At 37.1% G+C, this 26,361-nt stretch overlaps 1 pseudogene; it reads right to left on the reverse strand.

Annotated features, from left to right (window-relative positions):
* Window positions 1-647: 647 nt before the first annotated feature.
* Window positions 648-25,412, reverse strand: LOC100786977 (GDSL esterase/lipase 1-like; annotated as a pseudogene).
* Window positions 25,413-26,361: the final 949 nt, after the last annotated feature.

The following is a 26,361-nucleotide window of genomic DNA, read 5'->3' on the forward strand; positions in this document are numbered from 1 at the left end:
TTAGTATCATTTTATTTTATTTTATTTTATTTTATTTTGCTGTTTTATATTTTGTTATTTTTTCAGTCTTTTTGGTCCAGGCCCAGAGGGGCGTTTTTGTTTTTTTTTACCCTAATTCTGTCCTTTAAATACAGCATTAATTACTGTGCGTGTCAGAGAGTTAGTACAGTACCAATCAGTCAGAGTGCCGGAATAGCCAAGCCACCACAAACCACCAACACAGCCTCCTTCAAACCACCACCTACCACCATTTCACAAATCCATACAAATCAACCACAAAAAACCAACAGAAACAAAATCCAAAACACATTCAACACCACAAATTCGTATTCCATAACCACAAATCACACAATTTGTACCCAATCATCACACAAATCACGGAAACCGAATCGGTATAAACCAAAATAATACAAATCCAGAACCATACACTACACGGTCCTAACTCACCAGTTGCCAACAGAATCATTACCAGACTAAAACCATTTCAGCCCAGCCAAACACGAAAGAAAAGGGTAGGATTCTGTCCGTTTTTGAGTTTAGATCTAGGGTTGCTGCGTTGAGATTTTTGAAAACCAACCTCGGATTCATAACGAGTGAGTGAAGAGGATTCGAGAGGTTTTTTTTTTTTAAAAAAAAGGGGACTTGAGCTACTCCGGCATGGTGGCGTCGCCGGCGGCCGCCGCGCCGGAGGGATGTTCTTGGCCGCGGAGGACTTCAGAAAGGAAGAAAGAGAAGAGAGAAAAATGAAAAAGAGAGAGAAAGAAATTTTAAAAAATGAACTAAACCGGCCCCCTAGCCCTTATATAGAGGCTGGACTGGTTTGGTTTTTTTGTTTTTCCTTGAACCAAACCGGTCCAGTTCTCCCATCTCTGGCCCATTTTCTTCTTTCTCTTCTTTTTCTTCTTTTCTGATTTCTGCTCTCACCCCCCCTCTTCCTTGCTGCACCCCCCTTTTTCTTCTCTATTCTTTTTATTTTTGTTTCTTTTTCTTGCACTTTTTTTTTACGCACCATATTTATTTTACGTCTTGCATTTTTATTTTATGCATCATATTTAATTTTATGCCTTGCATTTTTTATTTTCTTTATTTATTTTCCAGCACCATATTTAATTTTCTGTCTTGCATTTCATCTTCCAGCTCCATATTTATTTTTGTCTTGCATTTTTATTTTCTTTTTATTTTATGTACCATATTTTTTTTGCCTTGCATTTTTTATTTTATTTTTCATATTTATTTTATGTCTTGCATATTTTTATTTTTAGCATCATGTTTATTTTCTGTATTGCATTTTTACTTTCATTTTATTTTATTTTCAGCATCATATTTATTTTATGTTTTGCATTTTTATTTTTCTTTATTTATTTTATGCGCCATATTTATTTATTGTTTTGCATTTCATGCATTTTTATTTCCTTTTTAGCGTATTTACTTTAATGCAATTGCAACTTTTATTTTATTATTTTTGTCATTTATTTTATTGCCAATTAGAATGTATCTAGGTCCAATGTAAATAAAAATGAGAATCTGCACCGACCCTCACATTTATTTTTATGCTTTATGCCGAGGATGATAATGTAATTTGGACCGTATCCGAGGAAAAGGACCCCCACTTGATCCAACGTCATTTTGAGGGATCCGGTGCGTTTAGACTTATCTCTGCATAACTTAGTCTCTGGACCTTAGGACTTAATCAAAATTTTCAAAAAAAAAATCCAAAAACATTTTATAATCAAAATTTCAAAGAAAATCAATCTTTATCCTTTCTTTCTTAATCAAATCTTTAATCAATCTTTAATCAATCAAAACTTTTTCTTCAATTTAAAATCAATTAAACTCACTTCTTTTATTTCTTCTATGCCTTTTCGGCCTCTTATCTTTCTTAAACTTTTTTTTTCAAACTTTAAAATCAATCAAAACCAACCACTCGGCTTTTACCCCGAACTACACGATTTTGATCCCATTCGGGTATGTAGGCAAAAGACTTTGTCTTTCCAAATCAATAAAAATAACAAAAACATTTTTCTCCTTCCTTTTGAACTCATCTCTTTAATCTTTTCACACTTAAGCATTTATTTCCAAACAAATAATCAATTTAGCATAAAGATAAAAATAAGCAAGAGGTTCCTATAGAGTACTATAGACGTTTAGGGTGCTAATACCTTCCCTTTGCGTAACCAACCCCCGGACCTTTGATCTCTTAAAAACTAGGGTTTTTCGAACTTTCTCCCTTTTCCTCGGAAAAATAAAAGATCGGTGGTGATCTTAAAATTGCGAGTCAACGCTAATCAATAGCTTGATATCCAAAAATCACCGCGACAATAACCAATTTAAAAATACAACTCTTTACAAGCGATGTAAAATTATTGATATTAGTCATTCAAATTAACATATCTAACAAAAATGGTATAATTGTTTTATTTTAAACAACTAAGGAACCAAATTGAACCTTAAATTATAATTAAATGACCAATTATATAATTAAGCAAGTAATTAAAAAATACTGTTCGAACCGAGTTCTTCTCCAGATGCAAGTGTGCATCTATAGCCTAACCAGTCACAAACTTAACTCATTTTGAATTTGCATATACCATACATTATGCAAATACTCAAAACGTTGTTGTTTTAATTTTTATTGTCTTTTGTAAATAAACTTAGTAGGGAAATTGTCCATGCTAAGTTTCTGGGGCATTAACTACGGTTGTGTTCGACAAAACTAGTTGAAAAGTTACCTGAAAGTTGAAAAACTAGCTTATTAAATTATAAGTGTTCGATAAAATTAGTTGTTGAAGTAGTTGAAAAAGTGTAAAATGATAGAAAAACAATAATACCATGATTTATTTAAAAAAGGTAATAAGAAAAATAAATAAATATATTGATAAAAGTGGAGGAAAATATAAAAGTCGGAAGCTAGTATTTTAAAAAATGTTATTTCAAGTAGCATTTCAAAAAAACGCTAGAAGTTACTAAGAAACTACTAAGAAAAACTTACTTACCGAACAACCAATTAAGTTTTTTAGCTAATAAAAAAAGTTAGAAGCTAACTGAAATGTCTTGCCGAACATAACCTACATCAACAATAGTGAGTTTGATCATCTCATTGTTGAAGAAGTTTTTTAAATTGTAAGGCCCTACAAAGGAAGGTGGTCCATTCCATAACGCCTTAGAGAATTGCTCATTGATCTTCTCAGTTCCGTGGATAGAATCCCACCATACATACTCTTCAACATTGTCACATAAGTTGTACTTTGTAACTTTCATTGTTCCACCACAAGTGAAGATGCCTCCAAATGGTCCACTTCCACAACAAGCATTAATTTTATCTTTAAAACCTTCCATAAAGTTCAAAATTCCATTGGTTATTAATTGTGATTGAGATAATATTGGTGATAGTTAGGAATATTACTTAATGGGCTGCAAATTGCAATACATACCATAATTTGTGGGGTTATCTATTCTATCAAGAAGCCAATCATAGAAATTAGAGTTGGAGTGCATGAATCCTTCAAGGAAATGCTTGAGGCTTGTGAGAACATTATTCAAAGCATTATTGTGTGCTAGATCAAGAGCAAAAGCTGCTTCAAAAGAATCACTTTTGTTGGCTTTCAAGTATAGAGCTATAAGAGCTGACAAACAACCCAAAGGATACAAACCTAAGAACCCAAACTTTCTAGCCCCTTTCTCGTGTAGAGTTTTTTGTACACACAAAATGAGAATAACTTGTTAGTAGATTCTTGATTATTGAGAAAGCTAATTTTGTGAGTAAATAGTGAATTCAATCGTCCCTGAATTTGTATCTTGATGTAACTTTAGTCCCTAAAACTATGAAAAATTAAAATAAATTCATTAAGTTTTGTTGGATTTTATTTTGGGAAATACCCATTTTGGTCCCTGAAAGTGTGAAGCGAAGATAGATAGATCCCTAAGAGATGGAAAATTCAAATTTAATTTTTAAATGTGCATAAAATTGCGACAGATTGGTTCGACAGACATATTAATAACTATCGCAACCTACCTCACGACGGGACGGCGAAAGCAAAATCGATAAGCCAAAGCATCTGTCTCCAAGGGAGAAAACGAGCGGAGTCGCCACCAATGTTTATTTGAGGAAAACATTAGAAAAACCAAAAAGAGGTCTGCGAATTTTGAAAAGAAGGGTTCGAGAGTTGTTTATGCATAGGGAAGGTATTAGCACTCCACGCGCTCGTCACAAGGGACGACAACCTTTAATCGAGTGTGCAAAAACGTGACTTCAATATTATTTATTTTTTCTTTTTATATTTTTTTTTGGGTCGATAAGGGTGTCGCCCTTGCTCCTACGTATCCTTAGGTGCGATGAGGAATTCAGACCTACATAGTTCTTTAAGTTTGAATGTATCTGTGTTAAATTGATTTTTATGTTTTTGAAAGATTCATTTTAATTGCGAACAAAAAGTCGTTTAGGGCATTGGACCTTGAAACGATGTTTTAAATTTTGAAAAGTGGAGAGAATCATTAAGACGTTGGACCTTGAAGCGATCTTTTAAATTTGAAAAGCGAAGAGAATCGTTAAGGCGTTGGACCTTGAAACGATCACAAGTGATATTTGATAAAAAGAAGTTAGTTATGAGTTGGTTTTATCTTGATTTTGTTTATTAACTTTCAATCTTTTTAAAGACAACTTTACAACACTAGTGATCGGTTAAGATTGAACTTTACAAAGAAAAACGAGATCGCCGATGATGGATGGAGAAGATGGATGTACACATAATAACAAGAGGGACCCCTAAGGGTACATAAATCACATTCAAATCTTAAAAACAAAACTAACCGACGATCGCACGAAGAACACCAAACAAGGAATGATGTAGGGAATGATCGCGGTCACGATTCGGTAATGCCTCGACTTCATTTCCTCTTCTTTCTTCTCCTTATTTCTTAATTCTCTCAATTTCCTCCACTTCTGAACCTAGAAACCCTTTAAAACATCCCTAGGATGCCTATTTATAGGGAAAAAGGTCACTTTGGGGCAGTTGCAGCTCGCCCAGGCGAGCTGAAACTTAACCTTGAAGCAATGAGCTCGCCTAGGCGAGCTGGAGCTCACCCTAGCAAGTTGGTTTCTTCACCATGAAACTATTTGGTGGCCTAGGCAAGCTAGAGGCTAGCCTGGGCAAGCTAGGGTCCAGGAAAACCAAGGAAAAGACCCTTTTGCCCCATTTTTTTTGGTATTTTTCGCATTCTTGATCAAAACACTAAATGATTATCTGTTTCGCACTGTAACTCGCGTTCAACACCGTAAGTCAATTGGCAAGGATCAAAAGATCAACGAACGATAGTCCCAGACGAAATTATGGTATGACAATAACAAATTGGTCTCTTAGTTGTTTGCAATCTAATGTCAAATTGGTCATAAAAACATAACTTATTGTTAATTGTTTGTTAATCATTATAACTTAATGACAAAATGGTCTCAAATTTAACGGTAGAACTAATTTGTCACACTTTTTGTACATTCAATGACTAAATTTGAATTTTTTTTTATCTTTTATGGACCAATTTATCACTGCATCACACTTTTGGAGACTAAAATAAATATTTATCCTTTTACTTAAGTCCCTGAAATTAATTTCTTTTTCCATTTTGATCCCTAAACATGTTATAATTATCACTTAAGTCCTTGGAATAGGGAACAAAATGAGAAAAAAGATTAATTTCAAGAACTTTAATGACATCCTAAAAAATTCAAGAACTTATTTGAGTTTTTATTTATTTCAAGAACTAAAATGACAATAATATAAAAATTCAAGGATTAAATTGGTCACTCTTCATTTTGCAGTTAATAAGGCTTACTTGGATTGCGTGTGTCAAGTTTCCAATGACTATCCCAATAAAATGTTAAGTATTGTAGCTTTCGTACATTTTTGGGTTAAAAAGATTAACCCACCCATGTAATCGTTGATTCCTACGCTGATGAAATAAATTGCTTCCGAGATCAATTCCTTTGCCTTCTTCTTTCCAAGCTTTTCTGCTAGTGATTTTCTCACTTCTTCAAAGTACCTTAATTGTGTAGGAAGATCAATCACCTATATACAAATAACAACTTATTATAGAGTTCTAGATAAATCTTGCTCACAAGTTAATTACAAGTCACATAGATATACAAGGTGGAAAAAACTTTGTAACAATAAATAATGTTAACATCTATAATAACAATCGTTTCAATATCACGTTATATATATTAACTAATATTAATTTACCAGCCCCTGATTGGTTTCAGCAAGAACACCAGCTCCACCAGAAGCAAAGTTGATACCGTTACTATAATCAACATTTGGTTGTAAAAACGGAGGAATTTGTGGCAGCTTAGCATATTCAGTTGCATCAGCATGTAAAAAAAGGTTTAGCACCCGCCAAGGACTAAGTATAACATTGGCTTCATAAACAAGAAAGGTTCAACAAGAACATAGAACTTTTGAATTAAGTAACTAATATCTTAATCAAACGTGTTCGTTAAAAACGTGTTTAATGATATCCTTTAAAATCAAAGATCATTGAACTATTAGTGAAAATAATAGAGTTCTTCATTTGAAATTTAAACATGAATTAAATATATTTTTGGTCTCTATAAATTAATATTTTTTTTGGTTCATGTTTTTTTTTTAAAATTTTAGTAGAAATTGATATTTTTGTAATTTTTGTTCAGGTAAGTTTTTTTTTTTATTTTCAGTTCTTGTAATTTTATATTTTTTTCAATTTTATTCTCAGTAAGATTCTAATTATTTTTTCATTTTCATGTTCACATTGATCAAAATTAAAAAAAAATACAAAACTTACATGAATGAACTGATAATGAGTACAATATCTTAATGATATTGAATTAAAAATAAATAAAATATTTTAAAGGAATCAAAATTGAAAAAACACAAACTTAATTGAAGCACTAAAAATAAACAGATTTTTTTAGGGACCAAAATTAAAAAAGTATGAAATTAAATATAAGGACAAAAAAACATATGAAGCCTTTAAACATTGAGAAAAAAAAGAAAGAAAAAAAGAAAGAGAGGATGTTAAGGCATACCTATAAAATCTACCATGACTCGGCCATTTGAGATCGTCCAGTGAGTTCTTCAAAAAACCATATATTGTTGCAATCTGCTTTGTTCTCAGGAACAGTATCTATGCAGTTGTTGTTGCAACAGTCTACTGTAGAGTCTCCAAAGATGAAAATGCCTTAGTGGTGGTGATACTTGCCTTGTTTATGAGGCCCTGGGATGCGATGCTGAAACTCATTGAAGCAATGAATTGAATTAAGGTTATGCACATAACGGAGCAACCCAAAGGAAAATTTTGCTTTGGCACCATCTTGAAGACAAAAGATTTTTCAATTAATCCACCTTTTCATGTTTGTTCTACTGTTCTTTATATGCATACTATGCTTTCGCTTGCAATGCAATATTGATGCAGTGGTCCAGTTTATGTACGTAGTTCATATTATATATGCACGTTCATCACATGATACATAAAAAATGTTAATATGGAAAGAGGATTGTAATTGACAAGCGACAACCAAAGGAATTCGTGGTGAATATTAAAATGCAAATATTGTTAAGTAGTGTGTAGTATAAAAGCTTACTGTGATTAGTTTGATTAGTAAGTGGACAACTACTATAAGTAGTGTGTAATAGCATTCTGTTAAATAATTAATGAGAATAATTCATTTTTTTCATCATCTGTGTTAGCATTCCATCTTTCCCTCTCAGCTTTTTTTTAGTTTCCCTAACAAAGTGGTATGAAGAGCCAAATCAAGATCCATCTGTGATTTGTGACCATGGCCCAGAAAAGCTCAACCATCTCTCTCCCCACAACCCTCCCCATCCTCGACGACAAGAACTGGAGTCGGTGATGCATCCAGATACACGTGATTCTTGGGTATCAGGAGATTCTGGAGATTGTGGAGGAGGGATTCCCGGCGCTCGACGAAGCTCCCACCACTGCAGAACGCACCGCCTTCAAGGAGAACAAGAAGCGGGACTGCAAGGCGATGTACATCCTTCATCAGTGCGTAGATGAAGCCCATTTTGAGAAGATCGTTGAGGCATCCAGTTCTCATGCGGCTTGGGAAATCCTGGAAATGGCGAATGAGGGAGCGGCGAAGGTTAAGAAGGTGAAATTGCAGACAATGCGACGGCAATACAAGTTGATGGCGATGGAGGACTCCGAGACTATTGCAGCGTTCTTCAATCGCGTGCTTGTCCTCACGAATGCGATGAAGGCATACGGCGAGGAATTGAAGACCTTGACGATTGTTGAAAGGATCTTGCGGTGTTTAGCTCCAAGATTCGACCATGTGGTTGTTGCCATGGAAGAATCCGGGAAGGAGGAGTCCATGACAATTGCTACGCTTCAAGGTTTTCTCGAAGCTCACGAACAACGCCTACTAGAGCATACCACAGGTCGAGCTTCGGATCAGGCCCTGCAAGCCCAGTCTTCACGAAAGAACGATTTTCACCGCAAAGGCAACAATAGGGGCAAAGTGAAAGGCAAAGAATACAAGAGTTCATCAGGAAAGGGTTCTGGGAATCATGAACCCTCAAAATCTGATCAAGAGCCAGCTGAATCATTAGGGCGTAGAAATGGGGGAAATCAAAGGTATCGGGGCAAGAAGAAAGTGATTGATCGCAAGAAGCTGAGGTGTTACAATTGTAACAAGATTGGTCATTTCTCCTCTGAGTGTAATGCCCCTGCCCAAGGAAATCATCATGATGGACATGGTGGTGATGAAGCCAATTTGCTCAAAGATGATGGTGATCTTGATGAAGATCCTCCTATGATGATGATGATGACCACCAATTCAGATTCTGGCAGTTCAAGAACATGGTATTTGGATTCTGGTTGCTCGAATCACATGACAGGGCATAGGAATTGGCTGGTAAATTTTGATGATTAAAAAAGAAGTGTCATTTGATTAGCTGACAATAGAATAATTGCTGCTCAAGCAATGCTCTCCTCTCAGATGTCTTGTTTGTTTCAGGTATGAAGAGTAATCTGGTGAGCATTGGTCAATTGGTTGAAAAAGGATTCAAACTGGCAGATTGTGGGGTGCTTAAGTTTTGTGTGCCACACAAGACCTGACATTTCATATAGTGTGGGAGTGGTGAGTAGGTTCATGAGTGATCCTAGAAAATCTCACTTGGTTGCAGCCAAAAGGATATTGAGGTATCTACAAGGCACTTCCAGTTTTGGAATTCTATTCCCATATCAAAAAGAGAAGGTTTGTCTACAGCTTGTAGCCTATTCAGACTTGGACTAGTGTGGGGACAAGGTGGATAGGAGGAGTACAATGGGTTATCGGCGGTTTTAAGTCTGGTTAATATCAAAGCCAGATATGGGTGGAGTGACAAAAGCTTTAGTTCACTACTTCAAGTAGTGCACGACATGCTTCCAGAGGAAAACACATTGCCTAAAAGTTACTATCAAGCAAAGAAAATATTGTGTCCCATGGGTATGGAGTATCAGAAGATTCATGCTTGCCCAAATGATTGCATATTGTACAGACATCAATTTCAAGATATGTCGAAATGCCCTAAGTGTGGGGTATCACGGTACAAACTCAAGGATGATGAGGAGGGTAGTAGTGATGAAAACTCAAACAAGGGCCCCCTAGCGAAGGTGTTGTGGTATCTTCCGATCATTCCAAGGTTTAATCGTTTGTTTGCTAATGGAGACGACGCAAAAGACCTTACATGGCATGCAAATGGGAGAAACTGTGATGGAATACTTCGTCATCCGGCTGATTCCTTGCAGTGGAAGAAGATAGATCGTTTATATCCGGATTTCGGCAAAGAGGCAAGAAATCTTAGGCTTGGACTAGCCACTGATGGAATGAATCCATATGGCAGTTTAAGCACGCAACACAGTTCGTGGCCAGTTTTTCTAGTGATTTACAATTTGCCTCTTTGGTTGTGCATGAAATGAAAATACATGATGTTGTCTATGATGATAACGGGCCCAAGACAGCCAGGAAATGACATCGATGTTTATCTCAATCTCTTGATTGAAGACCTTACAAAGTTATGGAATGAAGGAGTTTTAGTGTTTGATGGGTTTTGAAATGAGACATTTAATTTGCGTGCAATGCTTTTTTGTATCATTAATGATTTTCCACCATATGGGAATTTGAGCGGTTACAGTGTTAAGGGCCATCGTGCATGCCCCATCTGTGAAGAAGACACAAGCTACATACAACTGAAACATGGAAGAAAAATAGTGTACACTAGGCATCGGCGTTTTCTTAAACCTCATCATCCTTATCAACGATTGAAAAAAGCATTTAATGGAAGTCAAGAGCATGAAAATGCACCGGTACCGTTGATTGGTGACCAGGTTTTCCAGCGGGTTCAACACCTGAACACAATATTTGGAAAGATCCAAAAGAAGGACAAAAGTAAGACTTGCATATGGAAGAAAAGGTCGATTTTGTTTGATCTTCCGTACTGGGTTGATCTAGATGTTAGACATTGTATTGATGTTATGCATGTGGAGAAAAATGTATGTGATAGTGACATTGGGACCCTCCTTAACATTCACGGCAAGAAGGAAGATGGTTTGAATACTCGTCAAGATCTAGCTGAGATGGGTATCCGAGCATCGTTACATCTAAGGTCTGATGGTAGAAAAATATACTTGCCTCTAGCTTGTCATACTTTGTCCAGAAAGGAGAAGATCAGTTTTTGTCAGTGTCTACGGCGGGTCAAAGTTCCACAAGGATACTCTTCAAATATTAAGAGCCTTGTGCATTTGAAGGATCTTAAGTTGTTAGGCTTAAAGTCTCATGATTGTCACGTCTTGATGCAACAATTGTTATTAGTGGTCATACGAGACATTTTGCCTAACAAAGTCAGGCTTGCCATAAATCGGTTGTGCTTTTTCTTCAATTCCATATGTAGCAAAGTTCTTGATCCTGTGAAGTTAGACGAACTGGAAAATGAGACTGCTATTATATTGTGTGAGTTGGAGATGTATTTTCCGCCTGCATTCTTTGACATCATGGTTCACTTAATTATTCATCTAGTCAGAGAAATCAAATGTTGTGGTCCTGTTTATTTGCAATGGATGTACCCGGTTGAGCGATACATGAAGATCTTAAAAGGGTATACCAAGAATCTGCACCATCCGGAAGCATCTATTGTTGAAAGGTACATTGCAGAAGAAGCCATTGAATTTTTTTCAGAGTACATTGAAAAAGCTAAACTTGTTGGGCTTCCCGAGTCTCAGCATGACGAAAGAGTGAGAGGTAAGGGTTCAAGAGGACTGCATGTCATCACTCCAAGTGTAGAAGATTTGCAACAAGCTCACTTGTATGTGTTGAATAATAGTAATGAAGTTTTGCCATACATAGTTCATCATGAAAGTTTAGTCAACCAAAGTAATCCAAAAATGTCGAAGAACTCAGTGTTGAAAAAACATAACAAGACTTTCCTAGATTGGTTTAAACACACAATCTTGGCTGATGATAATGCTTCTGAAATGTTGAGAAAGCTAGCAGATGGGCCTAAAAGAAATGTTATAACTTGGCAAGGATATGATATAAACAAGTATTCCTTCTATACAAAAGCACAAGACCAAAAAAGTAAAATGCAAAACAGTGGGGTTACCCTAAGGGCTGAATCTCAACACTTCGCTAGTGTACATGATGACAATCCTTGTGTAGCTTTCATCCCTTACTTTGGTTTCATTGAAGAAACTTGGGAGCTTAACTATGTCAAATTCACTATCTGTGTTTTCAAATGTAAGTGGGTTGACAGTAATACCAATGTGCGGACCGATGATGTTGGATTTATGTTGGTGGATCTTAACAAACTTGCTTACCAGAATGATCCTTTCATTATGGCAGATGAAGTGAAACAAGTATTTTATGTCGAAGACCCTTGTGATCAAAGGTGGTTAGTGGTTCTACATGGGAAAACAATAGGTGTCAATGTTGAAGATGATGATTCATACATTGATACTTATGTTAGTCATTTGTCCACACAACTGTCACCTAATGTCGTCGGAGAAGAAACTGACGGTCCCCACAACAAGAAATTAAGAACATATTTGGGGATCGTTGCTCGTGATAAGGTGGATGTCACATACGACAATTGGAAGCATGTCCTATTACTCAGAAGGATTTGATATGGGAGGATATTCAGGTATCATGTATTATTTCATGTTGCATATTGTTTGTTAGCCATATATTTGAAATTAGCAATAATAAAACCTAATTTACTCTTTGTTAGGCTGAATTTGATATCCCTGAAGAATCTGATGTAAGGACAAAAAAGAAAATACTTCAGACTGTGGGGGAGCGGTGGAGACAGTTTAAGTTTGATTTGACATCGAAATGGGCACTTGCAGCTGACAAGGATAGTGTCGATGACACTGTATGCAAAATGTACGACATTATCAAGGAGAAATGGACCCAATTTTGTCAGAGCCGCAAAGACCCTTCATGAGAGGTAACTAATTTGTGATTTTCATTTTTTTAAACTTTAAATTAACTTATTATAATACATTGTAATCATGAGTTTCATTAATGTTTCATTTTTGCAGGATGTGCGAAAAAAAAAAAGCACAAGCCATCCAAAAACAAAACACTGCCCCTCACGTGATGTCTCGTGGGGGTTATGAATATTTAGAAAAGAAGTTGATGAATGTGAAGAGAAAGAAAAAACTAGAGGAAACTACTCAATCCGGAAACTCTGACACCGTCATTGATCCTCCATATGGTTTGTAATCTGCTTTGTTCCCAAGAATAGTATTTATACAAGATAAGTATTCGAATAGGACAAGAAGATGCATATGAGGACACCTAGTGTAACATATCATATGAAGCCGAGTACCCTTTTGACCATATGCTCACATATTTCGTACAACACGTCTTAGTCTTCAACATATACCAGTGACGAGCATCATTCGGTCACGGTTATAGTCAATAGATTCACTTTAAAGATAATTATTTGGTCAAATCTAAACAAGATTAAGAGACATATTACCTTATTGAATCAAACATGCAGGTAAAGGCCTAGTTACACTACTAGAAAAACAATATTCTACGACTAGAAGACGACATTGGTTATTCGGGGACCGTTGTAAAATACACGCGGTGGCATTTTTGTAAATACCACAAAGCGAACGACATCGTTCTTGGAAAAGACCGTAGTAGTATTTGAGTGGCTCATTAAATGACTATGTTGCCATAAACCACGTTGTAGTATACCCATACAAGCATTCATTATAACATCGTTTGTTAACACAACACATCTTTGATTGTATTTTTTAAATTGTGTTTTATCTCCAAAAACCTTCATCTCAGAACCCTAGCTGCGTAACCCCATTCATCCCTAGCCGCGTAACCCTCTTCATCTCAGAAAAAGGTCTTCATCTCCGCCGTCGTGGCGAAACTATGTTGTGGGTCATATGCGTCCTATCAGAGGTTCCATTTCTCTTCCTTCTTTTGCACTGAAGTTCCAATCGTCGTTGTTAGGGTTTTTCCTTGTCGTTGGAGAGAGACGTGTTGGATTCGTGATGACAACCCTATCCCTGACCGCGACCTTTGCCTTTGCCCATGTATGGAGTTTTCCTATCCTCTGCTTTTTTTTAGGTTAAATAATTATTCACAATGATTTAATAGCAATGAATGATATCTTAAGTCTTCTTTCTACTGATGAAAGATCTTCCGCCAAATATTCTAAGAACATATTGTTTGCAGAAGTAGAAAATTGATTCATCATTCATCTCACTCTTCTTGTAGGCATAATGATTTTAATAATGCAGTGAAAGATTTTAGAACCATCCCATATGAAGAGGACTATTTTCCAGATTTGTTCCCCTTGCAAGTTAAGATATTTGTTTCATGGGAAACCAGTTTACTGGTAGCAAAGATAAGCCAAAAGGTTGAATTAATGATTTACTTGAATTGTATTTTCTATTTTATTTAAAGTAGATTTGTATAAACAGTATTATTGCTGCTCGAATTGATAATAAGTGGCATGATTTCAGGAAAATGTGGCTACCTTTTATGAGAAAGCTTGTGACATTTTCAATTCTGCATATATCCCTGTAAGTTAGCTATCTATTGATTTTATTTTGTTTATAGCTTGCTCTCTCCAAATGGGTCGACGCTAAGCCTGAAAAACCTAGTACGCCTCTTTTCTTTTTTCATTATTTTCATATTAGTCAATCCCCCCCCCCCCTCATTCCCCTGAATAATTAACCCTAACATTATGTTCATGTATTCTGATCAAAGTGTTCAATTTTCTTTCTTCAGCTATTTGTTCAGACACCCTAGAGCAGTGATCTGGAATAGTTAGAAGCTATAAATGCATAAATCTTTGAGATCTGGAAGTTCATTGTCATTTTGAACCTTTCTGTGATGTTTAATTCCTTTTTTTTTTCTCTCTCCATGAAATGGAACATGAACTGGATTTTGATTTGCATGGTTAATATTGTAATAATAAAAGTTTAAACGAATGATTTAGAACTTATTGACAAAGTGGCTATGTAACTTTACTCTGCTTCCAGTTCCAGGTCCTGAAATGAGAAAGCTGCCCAACTATGTTAAGTTGGGTCATAAGTTTATGAAATAAGTTAATTCATGATTATTTATATAGCTTGTACATGCGACATAATATTCATTATTTAATGATGCATTCATGATTCACCATGTGTTTGTTGTTTTAGATTGAGAATGAATATGGGGAACAGAGTAAGTTGCAAGGAGCTGCTAGTCAAAACTATGTGAATTGGACTGCAAAAATGGCTGTGGAAATGGGAACTGGGGTCTCTTGGGTGATGTGCAAGGAAGACGATGCCCCAGATCTAGTGGTAAGCATTCTCACTCTTCATCTTGAAAGTTGTATAATACTAAAATGAAATCTTCTGATAGTCCATTAGCATACCTTGGTTTTCTTTTTGTTTTTTCTATGAATATTATGATTATTTCGCATTTCTTGGCATAATTGTTTTCTTTGACTGTGTTTTGCTTGCTTTGGGAAATGTGAGCCTTACTTCTTCAATCTAAATTTTTTATTTCGAATTCAATTGAGGTTGCTATTACCCTAATTTCGGTTTTGGTATCAAATTTTTTCCTTGGCAGGGGTAGCCATTTTGATAGCTGACACCCTAGTAAAATTGTTGTACAAACACTGCATAATGAAAATATCTGTCATCAAATTCTAAATTATGTTCAAAATTATCAAAGCAATATAATAGTAGCTTGCTTTGCCTATATAGAATTTCGAAATACTTTATGAATCAATAATGAAACATTCTATATGGAGATAACTATATAGAATCTCGTAGGTGTGCTTAGGTATGTCTTGGCTGATTTTGTGGCTCATAACTGAATTATTGTGTTCTTTCTATTGTTTATACGTTGTAGTTTAATATTAAGATTTTGAACTTGCACTTTTCATTATGTTAAGTTATTTTAAGGAGTTTCCAATTTGTTAGTAGATTTCTCTGCAAAACCCATTTATTTAAAATTGGGGCTTTCTGAAAGGAAAATCATTAGCTCATTCAACGCTATTTTGGATTAATGGCTGCAATATGAATTTCTGCATTTACACAATTTAGGATTTTCTTTATTTGGTTGGATAGGGGAACACGATATGGTGTTTATCAGGCAATAATGGAGATGTTTTATCCTTTTCTTGAGTTAGTTTGTAATCTTTGATAAAAGTTGATATTATGGTCTGTTGTTTTGTTTAGATTGACTAAATCCAACTTCCGAGAGCCAGTAAATATTGGAAGCGATGAGATGGTTAGCATGAATGAGATGGCTGAGATTATTCTTGGCTTTGAGAACAAGAATATTCCTATTCACCACATTCCTGGCCCTGAGGGTGTTCGAGGTCGTAATTCAGACAATACACTAATAAAAGAAAAACTTGGTTGGGCTCCAACTATGAGGTTGAAGGTAATAATATTACTATCATGAATTGGGCGAAAATTATCTTATTTCCACTCTATATAATTTATTCCATGTTCATATTAAGTTCTATGGAACAGTCATAGCTTATAGGTCAATTGCACCATGCTCAGTTTATGGTACTTGTATAAATCAATTCTCCCTTCTGTGTCAAACTATTCAATGAATTCCCCCTTATGGTACTTGTATATTAAGTTTTAGCTTTTCTAGATGAAAATATTCGTAGTTTATACCTTGTTCTTTCCCAGTTTTTCTATGAATACTTAACAGTATCTCAATTGTGATGTTGTAGGATGGGTTGAGAATCACATACTTCTAGATTAAGGAGCATATCGAGAAGGAGAAGGCTCAAGGTATTGATATATCTGTGTATGGGTCTAAATTATTTGTTAAGGTGGTTTTTTAAGGCACTTCGTGGTGCTTAAGGTGGTTTACTGCACTAGAAGCTCTAAATTATTTGTTTTGAATTTTGATGTCTAAATAATTAATTAATAAGAAAATAATTTTTTATTCCTTGTGAATATGGTATCTCTGAATGTTCTATAAATGAAAAACCTTGTCAAATGTGCAATGTTCATCCTGTGATGATTCTAGTAGATTATCTATAGTTGATTGCTTTAGGTGCCTAATAATTATATTTATTCATTATTACTAATATAGATAATTTTGAGTACTCATTGTTAGGTTTTAATTAATTAACTAATTATTACTTGATTATATGTATTCACTGTGCATAATATAAATAATTTGAATCACTGATTCTTAGTTTTTATATATATAAACAATTATTAGATCAAGCAGATTGATTATTTAATATGCAAGTTTTTGGTTTTCTCACATCGGTGCTGCCAAGGGAAACGATGTTGAAACCGCAGCTTACTACATCGGTGCTGCCACAAGAAACGATGTTGAAACCGTAGCTTACTACATCGGTGGTTTCACTAAAACGATGTAGAAAGTCATGTTTACTACATCAGTGCTGGCGTAGCCACCGATGTGGAAACCACAGGTTACTATGTCGTGCCTTAGAAGACAGCGTTGTAGAAATTACTGTCGTTCAACGACGGTCAGTTTTGGACCGTTGTTGAAAGTTTTTATTTTCAACTACGTTACATTCAAAAACGGTCAGGCACCGATGTTGAATACCCAATTCGACCGATGTTAAAAACGTGCTTTCTAGTAGTGTTAGGTCAGTATATAAAGGGAAGAGTCCCTAGGTAAAAAGACTAATTTTCACTTTTGGGGTATTCACTTTATAATTAATAGTTCTAAATCGAACCTTTACTTGAGCGTTGGAGTGCCTTTTGCAAGTACCACCTTCTTTTTGGTCTGATATACACCAAAGAAACGTACAAGTTGTCGACAGAAGAACCATTTGGCATAGCTAGTTATCCATCGACAGAAGAGTAAGTGTCTGATCTATTTGTGACAGAAACATTTTGGCGCCCACCGTGGCGTCGAGTAAGTTATATCCAGCCCTAAGAGATTATGGCAATAACTAGAACCGGAACAAATATAGCAGCAATGGAGTAACAAGCAAATCAGCAAAACAAAGAGATACATGTAGAGGACTAGATCTACTTGTCTTCGATTGTGCGGAAACTACAAGCTCAAGTCTCAAAAATACATCAGCAATATGCCCAAGGGAGATGAATTCTTCGGGGCAAAAATGTGCATACGCGAGAATGTCACAGATCGTGATAAGCTAAGGTAAATCCACTTGAAGGAGGAGAAGCTGAGTCAACTATTGTCGGCTTACCCAGAGCTACTAATTTGAGTGTACGTCCAGACACTATCCCTCCGTCCCTTAACACTTTGGGAAGACAGTTTCTACAATTCAAGAACCCCTTCGTGCCCAACATCATGGAAGCAACCCTTCCTTCCAACTAAAAAAACTTTACCATTGAAAAATATGATGGTACTATAGACCCAGATGAACACCTGGAGGTATAAATCACCCAGGTAAGCCTATACACCATGAATGATGTAATCCTCTGCCGAGTATTCTTGACGTCACTTAAGAGACACACCCTTTATTGGTTCACATGCCTACCCCCAACTCCATGGATTCATTCGACACCTTGGCATCCCGTTTTGGCACGCAATTCGCCACTAGTTGACCTCACCACTTAACATCTGCATCCCTCATTAGCATCCGGCAAGAAAAGAAAGAAAGTTGTGAACCTTCATGGAGCATTTTGGAAGAGTTGTGTTGAATATCTGAAACCTTGACCTCGTAGTGGCTATGCATTATTTGATAACACATCTAAGACTGGGAGCTTTTGTGAACAACCTATGCAAAAAACCAACATCTTACTTGGATGAACTTTGAAGGAGAGCGACTAAGTACATGCAAATGGAGGAGTTGGTCAAGTACAGGAATCAAGTTCAGGCCGATGTCATTTCGACCAAAAAAGATAATGATAAGCCAAACTTCAATAAAGCCCGTGATGGAGGGAGGAGGGATCGACCACCCTGAGAACCGCATTATGCCCACTACACCCCCTTTACCGCCAATAGATCTCAGATCATGGATCAGACCTTGGCCATGGACATTTTGACTATGCCAAAACATTGTCGGTATCACCATAATCGCGGTCACTCGACAGAGGAATGTAGTGCCTTAAAAGACAAAATAAAAGACCTCATCAAGCTTAGCCATCTAAAGTAGTTCATTAACAAACCACAATAAACATACAAACAAGAGTCAAGCTAAGGGAAGGTCATTCAGAGAGGTGGAGAAGCCGAAGTCGCTTAAGGGAGAGAGAGAAGAAGCCCCTTGACCAACCAAGGTTGGTCATAAACACCATTACTAGAGGATGGGCCATCACCTCTGTGTGAAAAAGGCACCCACAGCAGGTCTGATTCATTAACATGGTCTCCCCACATAGTGCACTTAACATGCCTCCTATAACCTTTACGTTGGATGACTTCAAGGGGATTGAACCAGTGCAAGATGATCGCATGGCTATTAGCATAGAGATAGTCAACTGCATAATCAAGAAGACCTTTGTCGACCAAGGGAGCTTAGCTGACATTTTGTTTCAGCATACTTTCAAACAAATGGAAATACCTGAATCCAAAATCCTATCACATGATGACCCACTGTTCGGTTTTGCTGGAGAACAAGTAGGGACAAACAGGTGCATTTGGTTGTACATTAAGTTCGAACATAAAGGGCCATTACAAAAAAGGCTAAAGATAACATATGTGATAATGCTCTCTCATACATCATATAATATGTTCCTCGGTCGTCCCTCACTAAATGCCTTGGACACAATTTTTTCAATCCCCTACCTTGATATGAAATTTTGGTCGGATAGTGGAACCATCATAACTGTGCATGTCAACCAGAGGATGGCTAGAGAATGTTATATGACCAGCCTTAGGTTACATTCTCATGCAAAGGAGGAAGCCCCAAAATTTTTCCATTACATAGAGGCCAAGACAAAAATAGAAGAGGTGGAGGAGCTAGAACTCAATTTAAGAACTAATGATGACAACTGGATGAAGCCGGTAGAAGAGACATCCACCTTCCAACTTAATCTTAAGGAAGGACAAGTCGCTCAACTAAGAAACCAACTTTTTAGTGACAACCGAAGCCGCATCCAAAGAACTATCTAGGAACACACTGACTTATTTGCATGGTTCGTGACAAATATACCCGAGATTGATCCAAACTTCCATTGCCATAAGTTTTCCATATGCAGAGATGCAAAGCCCATCGCATATAGGAAGAGAAAAATGGGGAGGAGAGGTTTCAAGTAGTACAACAGGAGGTTGTCAAGCTGATGGTTGCCCAGTTCACCAGAGATATTGACTACACCACTTGGCTTTCCAATGTTGTAATGGTGAAGAAACCGGGAAGTGGAGGATGTGCATATACTACATTGGTCTGAACTGACTGGTTGATGGAGTAGTCGGGCACAAACTATTAAGTTTCCTTAATGCATATTCCGGCTACAACCAGATAAAGATGGACCCAATGGACGAGAAAAAAATGACATTCATCGCTGAATTCACAAAACTACTGCTACAAAGTCATGCCATTTAGACTTAAGAATGCCGAGGTTACTTACCAGTGTCTGATGTATAAATTGTTCAAGGGTCTTGGATGCAACTTGGAAGTCTGTGTAGGTGATATGGTGGTAAAGTTTGATGATTTGGCAACCTATATCACGGGTTTGGAAGAATTTTTCTGCCAACTTGGAAAGTATAACATGAGACTAAACCTGAAAAAATGTGTCTTTGGGGTAGAAACAGGAAAGTTTTTGAGTTTCATGCTAACCCACCGGCGAATACATGCTAACTCAGACAAATGCCAAGCCTTATAGTGGAAATGAGAAGTCCCCAGAATGTAAAAAAAGCTTAAAGTCTAGTTGACAGGATAGCTTCCTTGTTAAGATTTTTTCCCAGAATCGCCAAGAGGGCCAGACCAATCATGAATCTCCTCAAGAAAAACCAAAAACTTTGTTTGGGACGACGAGTGTGAAGAAGCTTTTCAACACTTAAAAGAAACATTGGAAACATCGTCTGCCTTGTCAAAACCTAACATTAACAAAAGGTTGATTGTCTACCTGTCAGTCTTGGTTCAGGTCATAAGCGTGGTACTAGTACAGGAAGAAGGGAGTGAGTTGAGGCCAGAGTATTTCGTGAGCCGAGTATTGTAGGATCCAAAAATGGGGTACCAAATGATGGAAAAGGTAGCCCTCACACTTGTCAATGCTGCTCATCTCCGTCAATATTTTCAAAGCCATAGGATCACTATTCAGGCTGATTGTCCCATAGCCAAAATATTGCGCAAGCTTGAGCTGACAGGGCGGGTGATGGCATGGTCTATTGAACTCATAGAGTATGAGATTGTTAACAAGCCAAAAAGGGATATCCGAGCCCAGGTGTTGGCTAATTTCTTCCTCCACAACCACGTTTGGAGCAGGAATGGTGGACGGTGCGTGTGGATGGCTCCTCCAATCGACATGGAAGTAAAGCTAAAGTTATCTTAGAAGAACCCAACAATGTAGCCCTGACACAATCTTTACGTTTCAGCTTCAAAGCCACATGCAATTAGGCCGAGTATGAGGCCTTCTTGGCAAGACTAAGGCATGCCAGAGAAGTCGGCACCCAAAGAGTCAGGCGTCGAAGTAATTCCAAGGATGAAGCTGAGTAGATAAATAAAGTTTTCCAAATCTAAGACCCTCAATTTTTAAAGTACTATTATTCATTTGAAAAGCTCAAGGAAGAGTTTGAAGAAGTTCAAGTGGTCTAATAAGCCGACAGATCAATGACCAAGCTGATGAGTTGGCTCAACTGACAACTTCACCTAAACCTGGGCAACTGAAAACCTTCATTATTCACTCGGTTCTTGTACCTAGTATCTCAGGTAACAAATGTTTCTAGATCAAAGAAGGAAACTCTTTAAGGTGGAAGAGAGAAATAGTCAAATACTTGAAGCATGAAACACTCCCAACAAACAGAGAGAAAACCAAAAAAGCTAAGAACACAAGTTGTTAGGTACATCTTAGTGGCCGACAAACTATATAGTAGAGGGTTCTCCTCCCCTCTACTCAAATTTCTTGGCCAATACTAGGCTAACTATGTGCTCTAAGAACTACATGAAGACGTCTACGATATGCATTTCGGGGAGAGAACAATGTCCATAAGAGTGTTGAAGGTGAGCTACTATTGGCCAACTTTGAGGACGAATTGCTCAAGCTTAGTGAAAAAAATCCTCTAATACCAAAATCCATGGAATTTGAAACATTGGTCGGTTGAAGAACAACATCTTATGGACTCCCCTTGGCCATTCGTTGTTTAGGGAATGGATATTCTCGGAAATTTACCCATGGCTCCAAGGCAAAGGAAATTCCTGCTAGTGGCAGTTGATTATTTCACAAAATGGGTCGAGGTCGAACCATTAGCAAACATAACAACCTAGGCCATCCAAAAATTCTTTTGGAAGAATATCATTACACGCTTTAGAATTTCAAACACATTGGTAAAAAAAATGGTTTACAATTCACAGAATGAAAGCTCAATGAGTTCTTAGGCAGCCTCGAAATCAAACATTGGGTGACGTTTGTAGAACACCCCCAAACCAATTATCAATCTAAAGCAGCCAACAAGATAATTCTAAGTGAGCTAAAGAAACGACTGGATGGAGCCAAAGGAAGATGGGTTGAAGAGCTTACGTAGGTCCTATAGGCATATAGATGCACCCCACAATCTACCACTCAGGAAATACCTTTCCGGCTAACCTATGGGATGGATGTCATGGTTCCAATTGAAGTAGGAGAAGTCTCTCCCCGAAGGCATTACTTCGCTGTGGTAAAAAACAATGAAGCACTACTGATAGATTTAGACCTTATCCAACTAGTATGAGAAGACGCAATCATCGTGACTAAAGCTTGCAAGTAGTGTATGGCCCGATGCTTCAACTCCAAACCAACTCCTTGGAAATTTGAGGAAAGGGACCTAGTATAGAGAGCATGTGGAGAAGCTTGAAAGGTCTCAGCAAACGAAAAATTGGCGGCCAACTAGGAAAGACCTTTCAAAGTTTGACATATTTTAAAGAACAAAGCTTACAAGTTAGAAGAACTATCCGGGAAGATCATTTCGAGGAGTTAAAACTCTACACATTTGAAATTCTACTACAGTTAGGTGCTTTTTTGTAACGAGTGTCATACTCTTTTTCCTACCTTGATTTTTCATCCCTATAAAAATGTGAAAGGGTTTTTACCGAGGAGGTTTTAATGAGGCACGCTTCAGCAACCGGCTATTAATCAAAATCCTTTTATCTTTATCTTTGATTGCAAGTTAGCGTATCCACATATATTAACAATTTCCTCCCGAGTACCCTCCTCGACTAAGGTTGAACTTGAACAAATTATTACCAGTTCCCTCCTGAGTACCCTCCTCGACTAAGGTTGAACTCGAACAAATTATTACTAGTTCCCTCCTGAGGACCTTGCTCGGCTAAGGTTAAAATTATACGGTTTATGTTAAAACTTCCTATGTCTTGGTTAAAGGGTGAATTTACACACGCAATTTAATTTTATCATTTTACTGCTGAAAGCCATTTTGGTCACATGCAAAGACAAATAAGTGACTCGACTAGCAACAGAGATTACAAAAGTTGTACATATAAACCTAAAAACTCAATCCTTGGGCCCTACATTATCTTCATCCTCAACCCTGGCACCTTCAGCATGAAAGTCCTCCGTCGGGGTCATTAGCCTCTCCAATGTAGGGACTCCGTCCTCCGGAATGTCATCAATTTGCATCAACTCCCCATGATGTACGTCTTTGTTGATATCAAAGGCACATGCTGAAGGAAATGGTTGAAGTACGCCTTATGCATGTTGTACACATCATCAAAAGCCTTTTGTTGAATCTTCTCTTTATCAACTGTGGCCTTCTCCTACTCCTTCTCATCAATAGCCTAGACCGCCTAAAGCCTAGCAATCTCACCATCTCGAGAACTAACTGTGTCTTCAGCATTCACAAGATGTGTCTCTAACCCCTTTGCCTCAGTTGTCAAGGCAAGCACTCGGTCCTCCAACTTCTTGTTATCCCCCATAACTTGGTGTTAGCTTGAAGTGTCTAGTTCAAAGAGACCTCGACCTTCAACAACTAATCCTTCAGGGTATCGAAATTCAAAGATCCCTGGAGACATTGGGCCAGTACCGAAGCCCTAGTAAGAAATGCCCAAAAGTTTACCCAGTTGGCAGCATTATCGCTCTTGTTCAGCACTTGCCACCTATTCTCGCAAATCATCTCCGAATTGATGAGATGGTTTGGCTGAAAATCCTTGGCATAGAAACCCTAGTTGGTCAGCACCGACAGGTAGGCCAAGGTCACGATAGGCTAAAATTCAAGCATTTGTTACTTGAGTCTTTATTTCGGGAGTTACCATCTTAGTGCCCAGAAGGTTCCTCGAGCCACTTCGATGTCACGGTGATTCCTCTTCTTGTGCTCGTGCTTTCCTTAGGGATCCTGGCTGGGATGAGGCACCACATCAGTTGGTGCATCGTGTGGCCCTGGTGTTTGGTTGAGAGGAAGATTTGGAGAAGTAGGTACCTACCTCATCATCAACCCATGTGTATCGGGAAGCATGATAGGGGGAAGCAAACATTTATCCTTCAACGCAGGTCAGTATAACTCTCGTAGAAGTTCCTGTTTGGGTGGCAACCGCCGCAGCCAGAGCCATAATATTGTCACCCAATTTTTCTGGCAACTAGCTTAAAAATATCAAAAAGTCACTAGGCTCCCCTTTGATGGCCGAATGGTCAACTGAAGTGGAAGAATCCAACCCCGATGAATAAGAATCAGACGACACCTCGAGAACCTCGGACCCATTATCGACCGACTCCCCCGATGAACCTTGGATCGAAACCATTATTATCAATATACAACACGTACCTGAAAAGGAAGTAATTTACAGCACACCACTCGAGTGAGATCAAAGAGTAAATATAAGAAATGAAAAGTGAATAGGGTTCCCCTCTATTTATAGGAGTTGGGCCTATGAAGAAGCCCAGCCAAAAACTTTTCCCCACCATTTGATTAGAGTAAATCTACGGATGGGAGCACAAGATGTTTTGGTACCCAACTTGGGAAGTTGAAGAGACATGCGATGTAAGCGTTACATAGTGACATAAAAAAAAATGTAACCGTCAGAGAAAAAAATGGTAATCGCTCTGACACTAACTTAACATAAAACCCTTCTTTTGGCCTGAGGCCAAAAAAGGGCTTAGGGCGCCAGTATACTGGATAAGTATTTGGACAGGACGAGAAGATGCCTATGCGGACACCTACTACAACATACCCTATGAAGTCGAGTACCCTTTCGACCATAGGTTCACATGTTTCGTACAACACGTCTCGATCTTCAACATATACAAGTGACGAGTACCATTCGGCCATGATTATAATCAATAAATCCACTTAAAAGATAATTACTTGGTCAGAAGCACCTAACCAGGATTAAGAGGCATATTACCTAACTGATAATTAGAACATACCCAAGGCCCAGTTAGGTCAGTATATAAAGGAAAAAGCCCCTAAGGTAAAGGGATTGATTTTAACATTTGGGGTATTCACTTGATATCATTAATAACTTTAAACTGAAACCTTACTTTAAGTGTTGGAGTGGTTTTTGCAAGTATCCCCCCCTTTTTGGCCTTATATACATTGAAGAAACGTATAAGTTGTCGACAGAAGAACCATTCGACATAGTTAGTGACCCTTCAACAGAAGAGTAAGTGTTCGGTCTATTTGTGACATGAACAACATTTATGTAGTTGTTGTTTCCAGAATCTACAATGGAGTTGCCAAATATGAAAAAGGCCTTAGTAGTAGTGGTACTTGTACTGATACTACTAGTTTTGTTTATGAGGCTTTGTGATGTGAAGAAATTCATTGAAGCAATGAACTGGATTAAGGTTATGCAAACAACAGAGCAACCCATAGGAAAATTTTGCTTTTCGATCTTGAAAACTTTTCAATTAATCAATTCACCCTTTCATGTTTCTTCTAGTGTTATTTAAATATCATACTATGTTTTCGTCAGAATGCAATCAATGCAATGGTCTAGCTAGCAAAAATGTGATTAATATTTAATTTTGCTTGTTATGATGATAGACATTTAATTTTAGGCTAAAATATATTTGTGTCCTTGTGTTTGTGAAAAAAGTTCAGTCTGGTTTTCTATGTATATATAAAAAAATATTTTAGGCCTTTGTGTCTTTGTATAATTAAGTTGGCCTATTTGTTAGTATACTATACTAATTTGATAGACTTAGTAAATGTGGTTAGGTAACTTTGCTAGTGGTTTCATAACCAATCCAAAGTAAGAATAAAGGAGGAGAATTGTGCTAGATCATTGATAGACAAGTAAAATTTGTAAAAATTAATATATTACACATGAATCACTCACAACAATTTTCTACTAAAACTAGGTTGTTACTTAGAAGTAATTTGTTGTATCGCTTAAGTAGAGTGTTAAATTACTCTTATAGTAATAAATGTTAGACTTTAATGTGTGAACATACAAGAAAAGATAAAATACCAAATGATTGTATGGAGTAGTGATCCATGTAACAAAGTTGTTGCTAAGGCTACTGTGAAAGAAATGGTTTTTGATTCAGTACTTATTACAAATAAATTACATTCTCCTCTCTAGAAGAATGGAATGGAAACCCATAGAAGAATTTTGAGTTTGAAGGACAGTTCTGGCAGGAGTGTTGAACTTACATTGCAAGAGATGGTGAATGCTAGATTTTTTTTCCTTTTTTTTTTGTTTCCCACATGTTTCCTTCTTTGAAGGCAAGACAATTACACTAACAGTATGTTTGGATAGAGAATTTTAACTGAGGAAAGTAATTTATCAAAGAATTTAAATTTCTGTAATCTAGAAT

The sequence above is a fragment of the Glycine max genome, chromosome 9 (genome assembly GCF_000004515.6).
Source record: "Glycine max cultivar Williams 82 chromosome 9, Glycine_max_v4.0, whole genome shotgun sequence".
In the NCBI taxonomy this organism is placed as follows: Eukaryota; Viridiplantae; Streptophyta; class Magnoliopsida; order Fabales; family Fabaceae; genus Glycine; species Glycine max.